Raw genomic sequence first — 16,638 nt, 5'->3', positions numbered from 1 at the left:
AAATGGTGGGAACTGTGCTTAGTGTTACGAAACATGAATATTCATGTGTCACGGTCCCTGCTCTCCAATGAAAGGGAAAGACACAATTGGCCGTGCTAAATATCAGAACTAATTAAATACAAGTAAGGAGCTTTGGGAGCATAAAGAAATAAATGATTTATGAAACTTCATGTGAATTGAGAAAAACTGTAGGGACGAAATTTTTGGATCTCAACCTTGAAAGGTTGCTAGGAGTTATTCTTTTGTTATTATTATTTCCTTTTTTTTTTGCCATATTTCAAAAGTGATATGTTTGTATTGCAGAAAATATATCTAAGCTCACCACTCAAATATAACTACCATTGATATTACCCATTTTTTCTAGGAATATGGATTTTCACAAAAATGAATTCATACTTCATGAATTCATTTATAACCTGCTTAATCTCCTTTGTGTGTGTATATGTGTGTGCACACACATACCTAGCACTGTAACAGAAGCTCTCTTATATGATCTATTCAGAAGTACTGGGTCAGCAAAAAAAAAATCACTGAGGAGTCACCTAATATGATCCAAAACTGTGCCTGAAGCATCTTATTTTAATTTAAAACAAAGCCCTGTGCCTTCACTGGCTACTCGCCTGATGCAGGGCCAGCACCTTTTCTTTGGACATGGCACTGCTGAGGGACTGCCATGGCAGCATCTAGCCTGAGCTGTCCTCCCAGTGCATTACGTACAAGTCTTGGTCTCAAAGTCTTTAACATGGAGGAAGAATTTGGGGAGACTGGCAGAGCAATCTGAGTACAAAAACCTTCTAAACCCTTATAGTTCTTTGCTGCTCTTTAGTTGCCTCCCCGCCTAATTCATAGCATTCTCCAGTGACTACCACTCACCCAGTCTTTCTAAAGCGTTCATCTCCATCTTGGCAGAAATATGTTCACTCTCTCACATCCTCCGTTGACATAATGCTGAAATACATACACATGTATGATTATAATAACCACTACTACTAGCCACCAGCAGGTTTGGGAGCATGCGACTCAGCCAGCTGAAGCAGAGAGCACAGGAGCCCTGGGCTTTAGGCAGCAACTCCTACGCATGAACTCTCTCAAGTCGAGAAAGTTGGTTACAGTGATTTCTATCATATATGACGAATCTCTTTGTGTGTCATTGTATTCATTTTCTATGTTGCTGTAATAAATTACCACAAACGTAGCAGCTTAAAACCACATCCACATTTACCTCACAGTTCTGCCGGTCAGAAGTCCAGATGGGCTCAACTGGGTTCTCTGCTCTAGGTCTCAGAAGGCGTAAAGATGTCAGCAGCTAGGCTCTCATCTGGAAGCTCCAGGGAAGAATCTGCCTCCATGCTCATTCAGGTTGCAGTTGCTTGTAGGTCTGCTGTCAGCATTTCCTTACCAGCTGTCAGCTGAAGTCTACTTGCAGCTCCCGAAGGCTGCCCACATTCCTTGGCATGTGGCCTCCTCCATCTTCAAGATAGCAGTGACAAACTTTCTCTTCTGCTACTAGAAAAGAAAACCCTTAGCTTTTAAAAGGGCTCATGGGATTAGGTCAGACTCACTCAGATAAACCTATCTTACAGTCAACTGTGCCAAGTAACAAAATACAGTCATGGGAGTGATAGCCATCATATCCACTGGTTCCAGGGAGTAGGGTATGGAATCTTGGAAGCCATTTTCATAATTTTATAATTCATTAAAATAGGGATAGAAAGAAAGAACATTCCAGGCTAAAGGGAGCACATAGCAAAGACATAGGGGAATGGCAGGGCATCAGGTAAACAACTTGGGGAACAGTAACACTGTAACCCCCTTTAATCCCAACTGTGACCCCCTCTGCTTCCAACATTCCAGCTAAAACCAGACAAAATAAAGTATGGAGACATGAGAAATTAAATCATGCCAAGATGTCCAAATAGTATTTCCGTGTATTGCACCCTAATTGTTAGTTTAAGACGTAGTGAGCTAAGAACCCAAAGACGTGTCATCACGTGATTTCCCAAGAGAGCAAGAGCGAAGACTTGGAATAACACTCACTGGTCTACTGACAAAGGGTGATATGATGACACCGAAATATACCTCCTTTCTAGCCATTCAAGTAGAAAAAGTTTAAATGAGAATTCCCAACACTACGAGATAAAACTGATATGATCAAAAATTGCAGTGTGGGCCGGGCGCGGTGGCTCACGCCTGTAATCCTAGCACTCTGGGAGGCCGAGGCGGGCGGATTGCTCGAGGTCAGGAGTTCGAAACCAGCCTGAGCAAGAGCGAGATCCCGTCTCTACTATAAATAGAAAGAAATTAATTGGCCAACTAATATACATAGAAAAAATTAGCCGGGCATGGTGGCGCATGCCTGTAGTCCCAGCTACTCGGGAGGCTGAGGCAGGAGGATCGCTTGAGCCCAGGAGTTTGAGGTTGCTGTGAGCCAGGCTGACGCAACGGCACTCACTCTAGTCTGGGCAACAAAGCGAGACTCTGTCTCAAAAAAAAAAAAAAACAATTGCAGTGTGGATGAGTACAACTCATTAAGGATACAAGTTTGTAATATGCTAAAATGAATAGAAATTTTCATACCCTTGACCCCACTTTGAGGACGTTATACCAAGGAGATAATCAAAAGGAATTTTTTAAAATTATAGAATAAAATATACTTTACATCCATATTTATATACTATAATATTTTATCTAAATGGTCATAAATGAAAAATGATTAGGTAAATTATGGTCTCACCATTCAATGGAATATTATACATATATTAGCATTTTCATTGTGAAGAATATAATGAAATACTGAAAAACATTTATGACATCTTAAGTTTAAAAGTAAAATACAAAATCTTTTCTACCCTCCTAATTCAACCATGCAAAAAATACTTCTGTCCATAAACAAGATTTGGGAGGGAACTTGAAAAATGGAAACAATTTGACTAAGACTGTAGATGAACTTTTTTTCTCACTTTGATTTATATTAATAGTGTCATACAGTTGTTTGTGCAATAAATAATAATGATAGTAAGCTTTAAAAAGTCATATGAACTCCTAAAGACTCTGACTACTGTGAATGTCACTGCACTGTCACTAGTTTTAAAAGGACCAGGGACAGTTAATCAAACAAAATAAAGATTACAAGTCAGGGCCATTATAAAAAGAGCCCTCACTTTGAGTTCAATGCTCGAAGCAGCCCGACAAAATAGAATCACAAGTACATTTTCCTTCTATGCTATTTTCATTTTATTTTAAGGAAATAAGCACATGTGGTATTGAAAATTGTATCCTCCGCCACGTGCAGCAATGAGGAGTGTGAAAAAGTGAAGAAAATCAATACAATTCACAATTTCTGGAAAGGAAAATAATGTGATATTTGCAAGAGTGTGCTATAGCCAAGAGGGACTGAGGCCTCCTGAATCAGACTTGTCATCTAGGGAGTTATTAAGTAAAAGTATCTTTGTTTTTTCATTCCTCATTTGGCAATTCTGATTTAAAATAGCTCTTAAATGAATTCACATTCCTAACCTGTACTGGGCAGATGTTATAGTCAACTGCCAGAAAGGGACTTAAACAGCAAACCTAAAATCACAGCATTTAGCCAAAAGAGGAAATGAACTAAACCATCTTTCCTATTGTACAGATTTCATTATTTGAAAATAACAATAGCATCTATCTCTTCTGTTCTAAGATGAAAATTGTTTTCATTCTGTCTCACTAGGCATTGGCTCTTTTTCATAATGAGCACCACGCTGCACTGCCCTTAGTCCCCAGCCCAGAAATCCACTAGAAGACCCGTCACAGCGGAGGGAAGTTCACAGTCCCCATTTAGGTCAGGGATTGATCAGATAACATTGATCGGCCTCACTTCTCTTGGCTTCTAATTCCCTCTGGTTTTATTTCTATCGAAGAAGCAAACACTATGAGGAAATAGTTCTATTACCGTATTTAAAATTCCTCCTCTCGTCAGCAGTACTCAGAAAAATTCATGTCTCCTCCAGCTCTAGGGGATCTATTGCAAATCCTTTAAATTGTCATATTATCCTCTCATTTGCTTCTATTTTAGCAAAGCAAATGATTAAAAATTAAACTTTCATTTAGAAGCATAATTATTTTAAAGGATGTCAGGGCTTCATGTTAAACAAATTTACCTCAGCAAACAGAATAAGGATTTGAAATTTCGATTGGGGAGTTAATGAAATAACTATAATTTGGTTAGGTGAATCAACCTACATCATCTTATTTATTTAAACAGATTTCTCTCCTTATTTATTCAGTTGTCAAGTATGTGCTTGTTACTTATTCCTTCAGTAAATGTCTTAGCTGTGATTCAGTGTGAATCATTGAAACACTTTTGTTTTAAATCAGGAAGAGAAAAAAATATATATATATAAAATTAATGTGATTTCCCTCAAAAAGAGTGGGAATTTATAAGTTAAAAAAGTATTAATAATACTAATCTGAATTTCTAGTTCTTAAAAATTCCCCAAGTACCATGAAATTTTGTTCTGAATAACTGAGATAAATTAGTTTCATGTTATAAGTTTGAAAAAAACCCTTCCTAGTCCAGTGCCTGAAAAGCTCTAGGTTGAATGAATAAATGAACAAATGAACTGTCAACCTAAATAACAAACAGAGAGAGTTTCTCTAAAGGAAAATGACATTTATTCAGGAATAGGACATCACAATGGGTATAAGCACATTGTGTACTATGGCACCATATTCCCGTTGCAATAACCTATTCCTAAATAAACAACATTTTCCTTTAGAGAGAGAGCCTCTCTCTGTTTTTTAGGCTGACAGTGTACTAATCCAGTCTACTGTCTATGCAGTAGGTTACCATGGTGATGAGTCCAGGAGCTGGAGGGTAGAGAGGCTATTGTGGAAGGGTTACCTCTTTGTCTCTCTCCTACCTTCAGATTGTACCCCTACCACCAGCCCCACAGGCCTACCAGATTTCACTGGGAGGAGGAGGGTAAGGAGATGGTGGTGGATAAGCTTGCTCTTAAATTTATAGGTATGGGCCAAAAGTACAAATGGAAGCCCACAGACTATATGTTTATTTATTTCAATGTTAATAACCAAGCTACACCCACAGCAAAGCACATGTTCTCACTGAGAGCTCCTCCAATCTTCACCCACTCAGCCCTCTTCCCAGGAGGCCAAAGGAATCCTCTCTGTGCTCCAGGGCCAGCCGTTTGTCCTGTGTGTCCTAGTGAGAGAAGGATGTGCTGGGGAAGGGCAGGTGGAAGCCAGGCTGAACTCCTAAGCTGTGCCTAGATTGTCCCAACAAGGGCTGGGGAGCAACCCAGGCAGGCTCCCCACACAGCCAGTAATAACCCATATGCTGAAAGGCCAACCGAGGGCTGTCCCACCTGCCAGCTCAGGGACAGAATTATGTAAAACCTCTAGCAGTCCGGAGCTAGAGGAAAGCAGGTCAGATGAGCTCAGTGCATCACACACAATCACTACACAATCTTCATCCACAATCAGAAGGCCAAAACTAAAAGGAAAACCTAAGAAAGATTTTACTGAGAGCAACAGTTGCTTAATTATGCAGAGTACAGTGGTTTATAGTCGACTGTGCTCTTCTACACCCATAAGGTCGATGCTCCGAAGAAGCCATGCTTTGAACCTCAAAAGTATCATGCACAATAGTCTACTTTTACTCAAGGGAAAATGAGCTTTAAAAATCACAATGGGAATTGCTAATGTCCGCTGAGCACTCACCATGGGCTGGGCACTGTGCTGCCTGTGCCCCTGGATGACTCATCAAGTCTTGGGGACGTATGTGCAGTGGGTCGAAGCACTGTAAGAAGAGGAAGCAGAGGTCCTGAGGGGCTAATTCCTTGTCCCAGCAAGTGACCGAGCAAGGAGTCAGCATCATTCAGGAGTGTGTGCTCATACGTGCAGCCCCTTGGCCAATTGCATTTTGGAAGAACAAAGTGTCCTTCAAGATTTTGTGCTTGAATGAAATATCCTAAACCCTGAGAGAGTGACCTTGCCTCAGCCACAATCTCCCTATCTGCCACTGCCATCTCCCCCTGCCCCAGCCATGAGGACAGAGCCAAGCCCTTGACAGTGAGACCACCTGAAGCCCCTCTATGGCCAACTGGCTGAGAGATCATGGGCAAGTTAATTATCTCCCTCTTGCCTGGATTTCCATATCCATCAAACGGGCCTGATGGGATTATGGATTCATTCATCTAAAGCACAAGCATAATTAGTCTTTATGCAAATGAACATCACTTCTTATAGGATTCTTTCACATTGGAGCATCCAAAATATATAAATCTTATGTAAGATACAGGTTTATATTAATACAAAGATTCCCCATAAGACCCCATGTTCAGCATAGGCTGCTAGACTCTACATCATTCATAATATGCAGAAGAGGAATCTGTGACAACGGGACTAAATTACTTTCCGAGGAAAAAAGTTAACAGTGGAGCTATGCTCTGCCTAGCATCTAGCAGGCACTCAACAAACAATGAGTGAAAAAAAAAGTTAAAATTTAAAGTATATACTAAGGTCTATCTAACTAGATTATCTACTATATAGTCAAATATGTAAATTTTTATTGATATTTATTTTATTGATATTTGATTAATACTACTCTTCCCCACTAAACTGTAAAGTTCCAACAGGGACTGTGCTTGTTTTGTGCACCAAGACTTAGAACAATGCCAAGCACATAAAGCCTCAATAAATATGTATTAAAATTATTTATTCAATGCCTCTAAATATCAGGCACAACGCCATGTACTCGACTCTTCTGTTATTCTAATGAGTCCCTCAATTTTCCCAGGGGCAGAGAGTTTTATGAAAAGAGCACTGGACTAAGAGTTAGAGATCAAGGCCTCTGATCCTGCTTCTGTACTAGCTCTGTGGCCTTGGACAAGTCACTTAACCTCTCTGAGCCTTCATTTTCTCAACTGTAACATCATTTAATAATAATGTCCCATTGATTTCATAAAAGTGTCGTGAGGGTAAAAGCAACAGAATGTAGTCATTTACTTTGTATTTATGTTAATGATTTATTGTCTGTGTCCCCACCTAGAATACGGATCTCATGATGTCAGAGATCCTTGTCCGTTTGCTGACTGAGGAATCCCAAGCCCCTAGAAACGCTGGTACCTCAAAGACAGCTAAATAAACTCCATGGACAACAGGGTGACGGCATGGCGTCCAGTGTCAAACCCATCAGCTGTAGCACGGCCTCAGGGTGGCCGCTCCAAAATGGCCAGAGGAAGGACATTCTTATCTCCAATAGATCCTTCATACAGCCATCTTTCTAGAACCTCCCATGCTTAATGTTTCTATCATGCATGTTTCCTAATACGATTCTATTATGGCACCTCGACCAAGGACCGTTGCCTCACGCGCCGCTGCAGCCCGCGGAACCCAAAGTTGGCTCGCGGGGAGGCGCCAAGCTCTAGGCCCCGCGCGCCGAGGTGCCGTGGAGCCCCGCGCACGCAGAGCGCCACCGCGGGAACCTTCCCGCCCCGCGGTGCCCCACGCCTCCCCCTGCTCCCCGCCCCGCCACCCCCCCAGCCCCCCGCCCCCCCCGCCCCCCCCCGCCCCGCCACCCCCGTGCCCCCCGCACCCCCGTGCCCCCCCGTGCCCCCCAACCCCGCGCGCCCCGTCCCCGCACGCCCCGCCTGCGACCGCGGGCTCCCCGGGGACCCAGCCCGCCACCATCCGCGTCTTCTCGGAAGGCGCAGTCTGGGGACCATTGCTGACGTGCGAGGGGCAGTCGGGCCGTGCCCTCGGGGAGGTGGGGCCCTCCTGCCGGGTCCCCCACGGGGGAAGGAAAGCCATTAACCGGGAAAGGAAGGACGCAGCAGGGCAACCGGCGGGCGTGGCGCCAAAGGGCCGAGGCGCGGGCTGTGCGGGACGCCCTCTTGGCCGTCGGTGCACCGCCTCGCGGCCCCGCACCCCCCGGGCGGCCCCGCAGCGGCGCCCGACTGTGGGCGGCAGAGACACCCCCTCTGCGCTGACTGCCACGCGGTCACCCGCAAAATGGCTGGGGTCTGGCTTCTCTTCGTTGTTAAGAGCTCAGCAATGTGCAGCTGGTCAGCCTGGCGCAGCTTCTGCTTCTTTCTTTTTTTTCAATGTTCTTCTCGTTGCTGTGTCCTTTTATCCCTGCCCCCAACAGTCTCTTAAGTGCATTTAGCTGGAGGAAAAATTGACCCGCGCAAGTCACTGCATTGTACCCAAGACAGCATTTGAACTTCCTAATGGCCCTAGGAATCCTCTCGGGGCCCTGCTTCTAATAAACCAAACTTGGAAAGTGGAAGAAAACAGTTTTCCCACCCTGCCAACCCTCTTTAAAATTGATCCTCAGCTAGAGGGCCGGCTTGGACTGTCTGGCTGACAGCCGGCCTCCCGTGTCTGGGGCCCTCGGCACTCCCAACCAAGGGGGTCGCAGCTGCCCCCAGCCGAGCCTGGGCAGGTGTCCTACGCAGCAATCCCGTGCCTAGGGACTGTTGTCAAAGCCATTTACAGAGAGGAAAGTAAGGCTCACGGGATGAATGACTTGCTCGAGGCCCCTCCCTTGTAAACCGTAAAGTTAGGTCCAGAGCCCAGCGTGTGCGCCCCCAAATGTTCTTACGCCTCTTCCCGTGCGGTAAGATTCTCACTGGGTGATCAGCGATTTTCGTCACTATTCAATTTAGTGAAGTCGGCTACAAAGTGACTATTATTTTCAGTCAGTGCCTGTGTTAATCTTCACCCTTTGCAGGCCACTCGCAGGCAATTGCAGCTTCTGGAAGGTCACATTAAAGAAGATCATATTTCATTTAGTCGACCGTGGTAGAGGGTACAGCACTGATAGATTCCCTCTAGGCTGTTAAATCCGGGTGCTCTCTGGCACTAAGTGTGTGCGCTTTCTGTAGAAATGCATCTGCCCACACGGACAGCAGCCCCACACAGCATCATGAAGGCACGTTTCCTTGCTTGCATTTTCCAGTGCAGATTTTCCCCTTTCCAGTGTCCTTGAGTGTCCAAGCCTTCATAGAACATTGTAATCTAAAGTCACAAAGACAATGTATATTTCCTTTTCAAATGTGAGAAATAAGAAAAGCCATAATCAGAGATTAATACTATAAAGGTTAAAATAGAGCATCTGTCCAAGTCTGAGATTTAGAGCAACTTCTCTACCAATTGTCCAGTCCTTGAAGAAAATTTTCCATTTTCCCAAGACCTGCTCATTAAGTCAGAAAGAAAATCGCCTATTTCTTTAGCTGCACCTCTCCTTTGTTTCACCTTGATGATTGTGGACAAAAACTAAATGTCCTGGTAAAGAAATACCAAGATGTCATAGAAGACAGGGAAAAAAAGGACAATCTAAGGGTTTAAATTACATTAAGACCCATAATTTCCAGGCTGTCAGGAGTAAAGCTTTCACCTCCCCAGTGAGGTCTATCATGTGCCAGGCCCCACGATAGGCACTGGTGACAAAATGGACATTATCCCAGGCTTCACGGTCACAGAGTAGTAGTGGGGAGACTGGTCCAAAGCCAACAGTTACAAGTTATTAACTAAGCCACACAGGGAACTGTGGGAACACATAACCGGAGGCTCGAAGACAGTTTCCCTAAGGAAGGGAGAATCCCAGCTGAATGGAAAAGGAGATAGCTAGGTAAGAAGGGTGTCTCAGTCTCCTTCCTGTTGTTTATGACAGAATACATGAAACTGGGTAATTTATAAAGAAAGAGAATTTATTTCTCACAGTCACAAAGATTGAGAAGTCCAAGGTTAAGGGCCTTGTTGCTGGTGGGGACTCTGCAGAGTTCCAGGCAGCCCAGGGTAGCACGTGGTGAGGTGGCTGAGTGTTCTCTCAAGTCTCTTTCTCTTCTTACAGAGCCACTAGTCCCATTCCTGTGACAGCCATTAATCCGTTAACCCCTTACTACATTCATTCATGAGTGGATGCATCCATTTATGAAAGCAGAGCCTCATGACCCAATCACCTTTTGAAGGCCCCTCCTCTCAATACTGCCACATTGGGGATTAAATTTCATCATGAGTTTTGGAGAGGGCAGACATTCAAACCATAGCAAAAGGGCAAAGAGCTCCCAGACAATGATGAGCACATGGGAGTATGTGGGCAGGAGAGCTTAGAAGACTAGAAGAACTGAGAATATTCCAAAATCACTGAAGGGGAAAGATAGGGAACAGAGTGGTGCCAGGTGAGGTTGGAGAGGTCCAGGCTATCAGTGGACATGACCTTTACCACAGAAACCCAGCCCGGCAGTGTAGACCACAGAGGGTAAGCTCCATAAGAACCAAGACCATATGCTTGCCATAACTTGGCATACTTTCTAGCCCAGTACCAGCATGCAGTAGATTCTCATTAAACAGTGGCTATTTCTATATTATTGTCACACATCTTCACACATCATAATCCCTCTGTATCTTTATTTCCTCCCCCCCCTTATAACTAAATGTTGCCCCTGTTACTCCCATTTTCTGTATTTAAAGGTCATATATTCATAAGGTTTCTCTCTAGCTTGCATACTCTTCCCTGTTCTTCCATTTTGCCATATAATAAATTTAATAATTCCTTGCAGTGTCAAACAGAAATCATTCAGCCAGATCACTAAGGGAAGAAAAACAAACAAAAAACCCAGGACACTCTTGCCTATTAAATTCTAAATCCACTCAAAATTGGGCAGGGTGGGTGGGTATTTACACAACCACTGGCAAAGTGAGGAGGACTTTCCTGTTTGTGCGTTAAGTGACAGGTAATTTATACCCAAAGGCAGTGCTCTAATTCGTTATTAAGCTCCTCGTCATTGGCTATGACACCAGAGCTCGAGGGGCACACAGAAAGTGTGTGTGCCCTGAGTGCCAGATTGGTCCCACTGGGACCGGAAAGGCATTTTAGAGTCATGTTTGAGGCTGTTGCACATACAATTTTGAGTCATCAAAGCTCATCTCTCTACTGTGGCAAAGTCACCAATAGTCTTGGTTCTGAAAAAAAAAGTGGCACCCGTAACTCTCCAGACACTCATGCATATGTTGCTGTTTGTTTTGTTTTGTTTTACAGTGGTTTGGATTCTGGGAGACCTTTCTAGAAACCTATTTAATAAGCAACACATCCTGAGGGTTTATTTGAATTTGTTTATTTGGGTACCTCAGCCTTCTGGGACAGTCACCCTTTGCTTTAACACCCAACTAAAATGACTCACCTCAGCGCACAGTCCACAGGCTTCTCCCAGAGGGAAAGACACAAGCTCCTGTCCACTGCTGCTCCGAGTTCCTGCTCGGGGCTCAAGTCTCCAGTCCCTTTTCCTTAATCGTGAGCAAAGCTGCCTCTGTTTCCTTTCCCAAGTGCCACCAATCCAGTGTTTTGTGTACAACAACCTTTACAAAACCTGGAGTGAACAGAGGGTAAGCACAGCACAGGGCTGCCGGGGCGGGGTGGAGGTGGATTCGAACTGAATGCCTGACACAGTTAGTTATTGAAAATTTATCAACTGACCTCTGACCAGGAGTGTCCATGACTGATTGTAGTCTCCTTGGGCCCTTGGGCCCTGGCCCTATTGCTCTCAATCCCCGAGAGCTATTCTCCTTCTCTTTTATTCTCCACACAAATTATATTATTCTTCTATAATTCACAAAGCAACCATAGACATCTCATGTTCTCAGATAGCAATTATTTCTTCCCTGTTGTACATTTACAGAAGACCCTTCAAGAAGAGGAGCCTGACTTTAAAAGTCACAACTACAGCCGTTCAAAAATTCAACATTTCCCTAGACCTCAGCATCTTCCTCCCCTCCACATCTCTCACCCCTCAAGAATGATATTTCTAACATAAAGAAAATGACTCTAAAACTACCATCTTATGAGAACTTTCTAGGTATAGCTTCCTAACAAGTCTTATTTCATTTAATCTTTATGATGGCTGTATATGATTAGCATTGTTCCCTTCATTTTTCAGATTATAATCATCCCAGAACTAAGATTTATTGTGTGCTGACTATGCCTTGAGCTCTACACAAAGCACTTTTCATCGCTCTCCTTGCTAAATCCTCACAACTCTATGAAGTGACCATTACCATCATAATTTCACAGCCTAAAGAAACTGAGGCTCAAACAGGGTTAGCAACATCCAAAAAAGAATGGAGCCTGTGACTCCAAGGCCTGTGATGTTTTCACTACACCATAGAGCTTCAGTGTAACTGAGCTCCTGAAATCTTAGGAAAATTCCCTTAGTAGACCATGAGCAATGGTCTTCATGAACTAGCTCTGAGCTAGCCCAGGGCATCTGTCAGAGGTCTTTAGTAAGCAGCGTCCAGTGAATGAGAAATACTGGCTCTAGATTCTTCCACAGAGACCCCCAGGAATACCATTTCTGGGTGAGGGGGCCGGTTCCTCACACGGGGTCTTTGCTTGGTTATCATTCAACATCCCCTGAGATGGTTCAGTTGAGGGAGTGTCCATCAATTAAGGAAAAGCATTTCTGCTGAGAGGGCAGCATTAAACTTTAATGGGGAGAAAGAGGAAAGAATAGTTACTGTGGCAAGAATAAACTAGGCTTTCTTCCTAACAAAACTCCTGCCAGTATCATCCCTGATTGGACATAGCATATGATAAAATGACTCTATTGTCATTGAGAGACTTGGGAGCTCCCATTTCTTTCCCAAGTCAGCTAACAGGACCTACGTGTAGTGTGAGTTTCCCTCTGTTTCTGCTCCGTGTCAATAACCTGCATCCTGAGCACTCAGACAAACACTAGCCTGGGACCAAAGGGAGAAAGAGGCAATTCTCCTAAAACATGAGACTGGAAGAGTGAAGTTCCTGGCCCCTCCTAACGTAGGGGCTGGGTTCCTAAGAGGGGCACTTGCTGTTCTGCTCAGACCCTTTTCCTGGAGAAAGGTTTCCCTGCCAGGGAGCTCTCTGGGAAGAGAATAGGCGAGACCAACATGGCCCCTCGCCTGACACTCTTGGGTGAGTCCGCCCCTCCCCACCCTTCAGATGGCACAAAAGAAAGAAAAATGACAACACCAGAATTGGGGGCAGTAAACACCAGAAGTCAAACTGGCAACATGTGTCACAGGCCCTTAAAAATGTGCATTTCAGGTTGAGATACTCTAGAGAGGAGGCTTCTTTAGTCTTGTGTTTCAGGGAATTCAGATACTATTGGAAGAAGATGGCGAACGAATAACACTGCCAGACAGAGTGTCTCTGCAGAAAAGACATATTCTAGCAGAAATTAGAGGAAAGAAGCAAGAAGACGAGCATACAGCGGACGAGGGCCGGAAGGAGGGGTACCTGAGACCCCAGGAGACTCCATGGGAGGAGGCTGCGGAGGAGAACTGGAGGCTGAGACCACCGAGCAGCCCGGAGACCAGCGACAAGGGTAGGTGGATTTGCTGTTTCCCCTCCCCTGCATTTGGGACTGCTGGTGGGCTCCCCAGCCGTAGGAGAGACCTGCGGACACCAGCCCAGAGACCACCGCCGCCAGCCAGCGGTGAGCCTGTAGTAGATGTGGCACCAGGTTCCCAACTTCCTCCAGGCATCTCCGTGTGCACAGACCCAAGCCGCGCGGCAGGCGCCATATTGCCTCCTCCTCCCCTCCGCCGAACCTACCCACGGCTGCCCAGAGAGACAATACAGCCACCAGCCAGAAGCACCTACAGGGAACGGGACCTTCGCTTTTGGGACCCTACAGCTGACTCAGGGGAACTCAGACTGTGAGCTCCCTACCCGCCTGCCCTCCCAGGTGCTGCTGGCACGGTGTTCCCAGGAGAACAGTGCCGACTCAGAGGCTGAGAGACATAGACCCAGCTTGGGCTCCCTGTGGGTGAATTGGGACCGGAAATCCTCTCCCTGGTGGGGATACAGTTTGAACTCTGGGACCCAGAGGTCGGACCTGCAGACCAGATCCCGTGCACCGAGGGCTAGCATTGCCCGGGACACAGAAGGGTTATACGTGAACAGCCTACTGAGGTGTGTGTGCCTCCAGGGGCGGATCAGCGTCCTAGAGGACAACCCTCCTCCCAGGAGGAGGCCGTGCGCCCAACGTAGGTGGCGTTCCTGTCCAGGGAACCTCCCTGCCGGCATCACAGTCCCGGGAGGCCTGGTGGCTTGTGGTCTGGCCTGCTGGCAGAGGCCCAGGAGTAGCTGCAGACTTAGGGAGGGTAGAAAGAAGCGAGGCCCGCTCCAGACTGCGGGTCTCAGACAGCACCGCCCCCACACCCAGACTTTCTGGCTAAGCGGGACCATTGCAGCCCCGCCCTGACAGCTTTCCCTGGAAGCAGAGACCAGAACTTTGACCCCTGCTAACGGCCTGAGGGCAGGCTTACAAAAAATCAACAGCATAGCCTGTTCCTCCAAGCAAATGCCACCTACTGACAGGGACGGCATCTTGCACAGCCTTTCCACGGCACCCACTGACTCAATACACAGGGAGTGGTCCAGTTTCACCGACAGACACCACCTAACACCTCAGAAACTAAACAAGGTGTGTGAATACCCAAACAATAACTTAAGGAAAGAAACAACCACTGATTGACATGGGAAGAAATCAGCGAAAGAACTCAGGAAATATGAAGAACCAAACGGAAAACACACCCCCAAAGAGGAGCACCAGCCCCCTAGAAACGGACACCAACCAAAATCAGGCAACCAATATGACAGAAGAGGAATTTCGTATGTGGATCATAAGAACACTCACCCAGCTGCAACAACAACTCAATAACCAACACAAAGAAACCACAAAAAGCCTCCAGGATATGGGAAAAGAAATAGACACAATGAAGAAAACTGTAACCGAACTCCTGGAAATGAAGAATCAATTCAAGGAACTACAAAATACAGTGGAAAGTCTCAAGAACAGGGTAGATCAAACAGAAGAAAGAATCTCAGAGCTGGAAGATAACACCCTCCAATTAAATAAATCAGTCACAGAAATAGAGCAGAGAAACAAGAGAAGAGAGCAAATCCTACAAGAGCTGTGGGATTATGTGAAGAAACCTAATGTGAGGCTCATAGGCTTACCAGAAGGGTAAGAAGACAACACTCAAGGGTTGGACAAGCTGTTTGAAGATATAATAGAGGAAAATTTCCCAGGCCTTGCTAAAAATCTTGATATACAAGTTCAAGAAGCTCAGAGGACCCCTGGGAGATTCCATGCAAACAGGAAGACGTCACGACATGCAGTCATCAGACTGACCAAAGTATCAACTAAAGAGGCCCTTCTAAGAGCTGTAAGACAAAAGAAGCAAGTAACATACAAGGGAAAGCCAATTTGAATAACATCAGACTTCTCTAATGAGACTTTACAAGCAAGGAGAGACTGGGGCCCCATTCTCACTCTTTTGAAACAAAACAATGCCCAGCCTAGAATCTTATTCCCTGAAAAACTAAGCTTCGTATATGAAGGAGAAATAAAAACATTCTCAGACAAGCAAAGGCTCAGAGAATTCACCAAGACAAGACCAGCCCTACAAGAAGTACTTGAAACAGCATTACACACAGAACATCATAATCATAACCCATGAATATAAAAACAACCAAAACCCAAAGATATTAAAGGCCAGATATTACAATGGCTCAAGACAGAAAGATCAGTAATCTACCTTACCTATCAGTTCTCTCAATAAATGTGAATGGCTTAAAGTCTCCACTCAAGAGACATAGGCTGGCTGAATGGATAAGAAAATACAGGCCAAGTATATGCTGTCTTCAGGAAACACATCTAACCTGCAAGGATGCATATAGACTAAAAATAAAAGGGTGGAGATCAATATTCCAAGCAAATAGAAGCCAAAAGAAGGCTAGCGTGGCAGTTCTAATTTCAGACGATTTAGTTTTTAAACCAACAAAAGTAGTGAAAGACAAAGAGGGTCATTATATAATGGTGAAGGGCACAGTCCAACAAGAAGAGATAACAATTTTAAATACATATGCACCCAACTTAGGTGCACCCAGATTCATAAAGCAAACCTTACTGGAGCTAAGCAAATGGATTAATAGCAACTCCATAATCGCCGGAGATTTCAACACCCCACTGACGGCACAAGACAGATCCTCCAAACAGAAAATTAATAAAGAAATAATGGACTTAAACAAAACTCTAGAGCAATTGGGTCTGACTGACATTTACAGAACATTCTAACCAAAATCCACTGAATATACGTTCTTCTCATCAGCTCACGGGACATTCTCTAAGATTGACCATATCCTAGGACACAAAGAAAATCTCAAGAAATTTAAAAAAATAGAAATCATACCATGTACCTTCTCAGATCACAGTGGAATAAAACTAGAAATCAACCCTAACAGAAACTCACATTTCTACACAAAAACGTGGAAATTAAACAACCTCCTACTAAATGATTACTTCATAAATGAAGAAATCAAGACGGAAATAAAAAAATTCTATGAAGATAATGACAATGGAGAGACAAGTTATCAACTCCTCTGGGACACAGCTAAAGCAGTTCAGAGAGGAAAGTTTATCTCCATAAATGCCTATAACCAAAAGTCCAAAAGATCACAAATAGACAATCTAATGAAACGACTCAAAGAGCTGGAAAAAGAAGAACATACCAACCCCAAACCCAGCAGAAGAAGTGAAATCAACAAGATCAAATCAGAACTAAACGAAATTGAAAACAGGGAAGCTATTCAGGAGA

This window comes from Microcebus murinus, chromosome 1 (genome assembly GCF_040939455.1).
Source record: "Microcebus murinus isolate Inina chromosome 1, M.murinus_Inina_mat1.0, whole genome shotgun sequence".
NCBI lineage: Eukaryota > Metazoa > Chordata > Mammalia > Primates > Cheirogaleidae > Microcebus > Microcebus murinus.
The sequence above is the reverse complement of the archived record's forward strand: the minus strand, read 5'-3'. Positions refer to the sequence as shown.